Source organism: Mustela nivalis (genome assembly GCF_964662115.1).
Source record: "Mustela nivalis genome assembly, chromosome: 12".
Lineage (NCBI taxonomy): Eukaryota > Metazoa > Chordata > Mammalia > Carnivora > Mustelidae > Mustela > Mustela nivalis.
The window spans coordinates 16448766-16454819 of record NC_139031.1 but is presented as its reverse complement, the minus strand read 5'-3'; the positions used below and the strand labels follow the sequence as shown (position 1 = coordinate 16454819).

At 46.2% G+C, this 6054-nt stretch overlaps 1 long non-coding RNA gene across 1 annotated transcript; it reads left to right on the top strand.

Annotated features, from left to right (window-relative positions):
• The first annotated feature begins 956 nt into the window (after window positions 1-956).
• Window positions 957-5507, top strand: LOC309845387. The gene is made up of 3 exons (XR_014301260.1): window positions 957-1211; window positions 1331-1484; window positions 5123-5507. It is a non-coding gene; the product is annotated as an uncharacterized lncRNA (long non-coding RNA).
• Window positions 5508-6054: the final 547 nt, after the last annotated feature.

Genomic DNA, 6054 nt, shown 5'->3' with positions numbered 1-6054 from the left:
CCCTCTACCCATCCCACTACTGCTCTGCCTTTTACTTCTAGGGCCCTCTTTTCCCAGGCCGAGTTTTCCTGAGCCGGATTTGTCTGTTTGGTCTCCAGGAGCAAACTTCCTCCTTAGATCCGGGCTTCTGCCTGCTGACGTGGTCCTGGTTTGACTCTCTCAGGCACAAGCTAGACCCCAGTCCCTCCAGTCCCCCAGCTCCAGGGGACACACATTAATTTCTCCAAGGGGTTCTATTAAAGCTCTCTCACTGGGCTTGAGGAGAAGGCAGACATGCCCTTCATCCTTCTCTCCTTGAGGGGTGAGAACCATAGCTTTGTACCGGCCCTGCTCTAAAATCCTTGCAATTCCCCCTCCTCTGACTCTTTTTATCCTCCATGTGAGTGAGGGAATTTAAAAGTCAAAACACCGGTTCTTGCTTATCTCGCTTTGAGATTTTGCATTGGGTCTAGTGCAGACCTTGGAATATAATCTTTATTCTATCTCGGCGCTTCGGTCCCAACCTCCAATTTACTGTTTTGTTATGTACAAATGGCGATGGGCCAGGGCTTCAACAGAGGACTCAGGAGCCTGAGATCAGGAGCTGAAGACAAGGAGAGCAGTTGATAGAGTTGGGGTTCAAAGCCTTGGTGGGGAAAGGGTCTGGGGGGGCGGAAAGGAGCAGACAGGAGGGACAGGAGAGGGCAGTTCTTAGATGGGAGGAGACAGGCAAGGAATCAGTCAATGATTTCTAGTTGCTCCATGAAATAGGAGGCCAGAGGTTTATTGAAGGACAGAGAAGAGGAAAAACCATGATTGAAGTGGTCTGAATCATTTGTGTGATTCCCTCAGGACTTCTGAGGGAATTTCCAGGCCAGCTTAAAGTTATAACCCCCCCTGCTGGCTCAGGAGGCTGCCAGGGCCAATGAGCTCCTCTTCCCTCTGGGTAAGTGGAGGTTAATACGCCCCGGGCTGGCACCATTGGGAGAGGAGAGATGACAGAGTACACACACCAAAGAGAGTACAGATCACAGGACAAAGGGGCGCCAGAAAAGCCCAAAGATAGTCAGACTCCCTGGTTTAGAGAGGAAACTTTTTATCTTTGCAAATAGACTCACAGCTCAGGATTGGATGTCCTGAGTCACAGAAGCCCCAGCGGTCCACTAACCAGCACCCCGCTGAATCCGACAGCTCGGAAGAGGACGAGGATATGAAAGACCAGCCCTAATGTGGTCGGCAATTACCGACGGGTTTTGGGAACTGGTGGGAGGGAAGAATGAAGTTCTTTGGGCTCATTCAGACTCTGAATCCACAGTCTCAAAACCCCTGACAAAACTCGATTTTGTTTCAGAGCAATGCGTTGATGGCTGGGATCGACAGTGAAACGTTGTGATGTCTCACTTTTATCTCTGCGGACGGGTGAGGATGATGGCGACTCGGTTAAGTTGGTGTGCTGGACGGCCCAACATGGATCTACGGCTCCTTCAACTGTAGGAGGTAAAATGGTAAGAACTGAAACTATTATTTTGGTGGGAATTCAAGGCCTGGGAAGAGAGAAAAGAAATAGAATAACGAAGCTTAAGTAATTCTCTCAGGGATGCCTGGGTGGTTCTGTGGGCTAAGTGTTTGCCTTTGGCTCAGGTCATGATCTCAGGGTCCTGAGATCGAATCTCTGCTCGGCATGGAGCCTGCTTCTCCCTTTTTCCCCTCTCTCGCTCTCAAATAAATAAAATCTTTAAAAATATATATGGCCTAGTAAAGACCATTACAAAACAACACAACTGTGTTCCTGTTGAGGCAGTGCATAGATGAAGTTTACTTTTACCAGAAAAGAATAGTAGTTTGTCCCTGTTTTTAAGCAGGCACTCCTGCTTGGCATTTCCTTTTTTTTTCCTCTCAAGATTTTATTTACTTATCTGACAGAGAGAGAGTGAGAGAGAGAGAGCGCACAAGTAGGCAGAATGACAGGCAGAGGGAGAGGGAGAAACAGACTCCCCACTGAGCAGGGAGCCTGATGCGGGACTCAATCCCAGGACCCTGGGATCATGACCTGAGCTGAAGGCAGACACTTAATGACTGCACCCCCTGCTTGGCATTTCCTAAAAAATAAAAAATAAAAAACCAAAAAAACCCAGGACAAACTACTATGGTTACGTGATAAGCTGGTCTTATTAATAATGGTTTTTAAAATGGTGCTTTAGCCGAGGATGGTGAGTCACTTGAAATTGTCCCCAGTGATTTTCGGGAGACTATGCTGGACTAGCTGTGGGGCCACTGGGAAGCCATATGGAATGTGTGTGAAAACACAAATGAACTTCTAGAGGGAAACTTTGCTGTTTCTTCCGCCCTCCCTGGCCTAAACTTGCCACATTGGAGAAACAGGTGGGATGGGTCTATGTCACTGAGTGTGTGTGTGTGTGTGTGTGTGTGTGTGTGTGTGTGTGTGTGATCTACACACTCTCTGAACGGGATCAAAATCTTCAGTCCCAACAAAGCAAAATGTGTCCTCATGATTGTTAAAAGCGTCTCCACCCACAAGGGCGACACCTTACAGACAGTGGAAATAAAGGAAGGACACAGATTTCCTCAGTAAGACTCAGAACTTTTGATTGCAATCCAGTGAAAATCTCCAAGGCTAATTATTGCCTGGGTTTTATTCAGCCGCAAAGCTTCTGACGTCTGCCGGCTGGAGTGCGAGGTGCTCCATTTTAATGTTGCAAAACCTCCTAAATACTCACAAAGGCAACTGTTTATCTCAATCTTCACTTAAAACACCTGCTTACTGATCCTTGATGATGTGTTTTGAGGCTTGTGATTGAGCGTCTAACACCTGGCTGATTAGGCTGATGTTTGATCATGTTTTGAAATGTAATTTTACTATTTAGCGCGCACATCCATGCTGCAAAGCATTAAGTGGATTGGTTGTCCCCAAGCTCTTATTGTTGTTTTGAAAAAATAACCATTACAGAATAATAGCTTGTTTTCACTGAAAGGGAAATGAACTTGGCAATTCCTACTCGATGATGCAGCACTGTTCCTGAAGACCGTGGGTTTCCAAGTGTGCTACAAGGAACACCTCTCTTGGCCTCCTACCCTAGACCCTCTGGCTCCGGGGGTGGGGCCTGTGGGTTGACATTTTGAACGAAGAAACGCTACTTTGAGAGAAGGCAACTTCCCACTGGATCCTGAAGGACCATGGGTCGCTTTTCTGGGTAGAAACTTCCAGTTCCTGTCTGTGAAGGCGGTCTGAATGGAGAGTCCTGAGGCTTCCGTTATTCTGTGGGGGAACGTGGAACATGAGTGAGACGCACATCATTGCCTGCTGGGCCCTGAGACCCTGCATGTGGGGCTGAGAGGTCAGGCTAAGTGTGTGGCCAAGGCCATGGTAGGGGCCCACTTTCCCCCTCGTTTTACGAATGAGACCATTAGGACCCTGGAGGGTGACTGAAGGTCACTAGGGGCACTTGGGTGGCTGAGTCGGTTAAGCATCTGTCTTCTGCTCATGTCATGGTCGTCCTGGCATTGGGCTGTGATGAGCGCCCTGCTCAGGGGAGAGTCTGAGTCTCCCTCTCCCTTTGCCCCTCCCACTGATCGCTTGCAAAGAAAGAAAGAAAGAAAGAAAATCTTAAAAAAAAAAAAAAAAAGATTTGAAACTAGACCCAGGTTTTAGTCCCTACTTGTCCCTGTTCCCAGGTCACCAAAGTGCGAACTCTTGGAGAGGCCAGGCCCCTCCAGGCCTCTTCCCGAGCCTGCTCCCAGCTCGGGGCCCAGGGGGCTGACCTGCTTAGACTGCAGCCAACGGCTCCCTGCCCCCTGGCTTCTGGCTGGACGTGGCCATCAGGAAGCACTGGTGGGAGTCAGGGAGAAGAGAGGCCCGTTGGGGTGGACACTGTGGTTGGCTCACCTGAGGGACCACGTGGGTGCAGGACAGGAACAGCTCCCCATGCTAGGACCACGTGGGGCCAGGCAGACTGTGGAATGTGACTTTAGAAGGTGACTTAAACAAAACTCAAGGGAGCTCAGGACAGTGGTTAAGACCCATCGAAGAGTAGCTACTCTTGCTGTTTTAAAAATAGCCACACACTTTATTATTTATTTGGTTAGAAAAATGAGAGGGTGGGGGATGGGTGAAACAGGCGAAGGGGATTAAGAACACTTGAGTGATTACACAATTGTTGAATCACTATGTTGTATGCTTGCAACCGATGCTGTGTTAATTATATTGGAAGTAAAATTAAAAAATAATTAAAAAAAAGGGATCATCCATGATATAAAATTAAAAGTGCTGTAGGGTTAAGTCTTTCACCACTCAGCCTCTGTCTATTCTCTTCTTCAGTGGCAAACTGTGCTCAGGTTCTTTGTGTATCCTTCCAAAGATGTTTTATGCTTCTTTAAATGTATAAATAATTATTTAAAACAGCCAAATGGTAGCAGCTGGTGCACCTCCCTCTTTTTTTTTAATTAACAGCATTATTTCAGATCGTTCAACAGGTGATAAGTCGCCCTATCCTTTTTAGTGGTTGTATAGTATTCCTCTACCTGGATTTACTGTCACTTATACATTTAGCAGCCCACCTGTTAATAGACTCTGTGTTTGTTTCTAACCTGATGTCATTATTCACTGAAACCGTGTTGCAATGCATATCCTGAGTGTCTGGCTCAACGAGAACGTGCCAAACCCCCGAGAGTCACTGTCAAAAACACTTCCGTAGAGGCTGTATAGATTTACCCTTCTATCAACAGGACAGAAAAGTGCCTGGGTCCCCACAGCACCGCCAGAATCACACTCTCCATTTCAGTTACGGTCAAGGTTTGGCTAAGCAAATCCTAATCTTTGTGGGTAAAGCAGATCCTCTCCCATTTTACTTCCTAACTGGTCTCTTCCCCGCGATCTGGCAAAACTCTCCTCCAGCCAGAGCCATTTCCTGCCTTCCTTGCGGCTTTTGCTGGGTCAGCTCGTTAGCTTTAATTGTCTTCAAAATCATCTCCAGCTGCGTCATTCTTCTGGACCTGCAGAGTTACGGGAAATGCTGTCAAAACTGAGGGTGTGTCTGCACGGATAGAGCAAGGTCTGTGCAACCAGTAGCCAAAGTTGGCAACTGGAGAATAAGTCTTTTTTTTTTTTTTTTTGGTTTGAAAATAGGTCAGATCTGAAAAGGCATGGAGGAGCTGGAAGCTTCATGCCAGGGCAGCCAGAACCCAGACTCCATCCTTTGAACATCCAGGATTTCTTACGAACGGACACAAAGAACATCTCTGATTTCCTGATCCCAGTATTTATTATTCCGCTTCCCTACCGCCCATCTCCTGATATTCTGCCTATGTGGAGAAACAGATGTAGACAGGGATCTCTCTGGGTCTGCTTCAGCAAGGGGCGTGTTGGAGTCGGCTTGTACCAGCGTTCGAAGGCTGAATAGGTTTTCAGGAATTTAGTGAGCTGGTTGTTAACTATAGCCATTATTGAGAATTATATGAATTTAAAAATCATGTCTTTACTAAAAACAAAGGTAATAAATATTCAAAACACATCTCTGCCTAATTATGACAGTACATCTTATTCATGCCTTCAAGTTTTTTACATCAATTGTTACCTGTATCGTGGAAATACTACATAATGGTGAGCCACTGGCCATCTCTTCTCAGCTCAGTGGTTTGTGATAGCCCTTGGTTGCCCGACATTGACTATGATGGCAGTATTTACATGAAGGATAAATCTGTGCTTGATTTATTATATTCTAGACCGAAAGTAAAGGAGAAAATATTAATAATGCACATTAGACTTTAAAGTCTGTCATGACCAGAGCTGAAGGAGAGTGAGGTCTTAATTCAATGAACATAATTTGTACAAAAGTGACTAAATCGGTGCATTTCATCCTATATATACATTTATTGGGAGGAGACTTAGCAGCCTGATGTGCGACTCTATTTGTCAAGTCGTGGTGGAATCATGGCCATGATTTGACTGTGAATACAAGGGCTCTGCAAAAATTCACTATGGAATCTGCAGTAAGGACTGTGGGGTATTTCCTTACAATCTAGAAACTGGGTATTGTAAATGCACGCTCTATCAGCAAA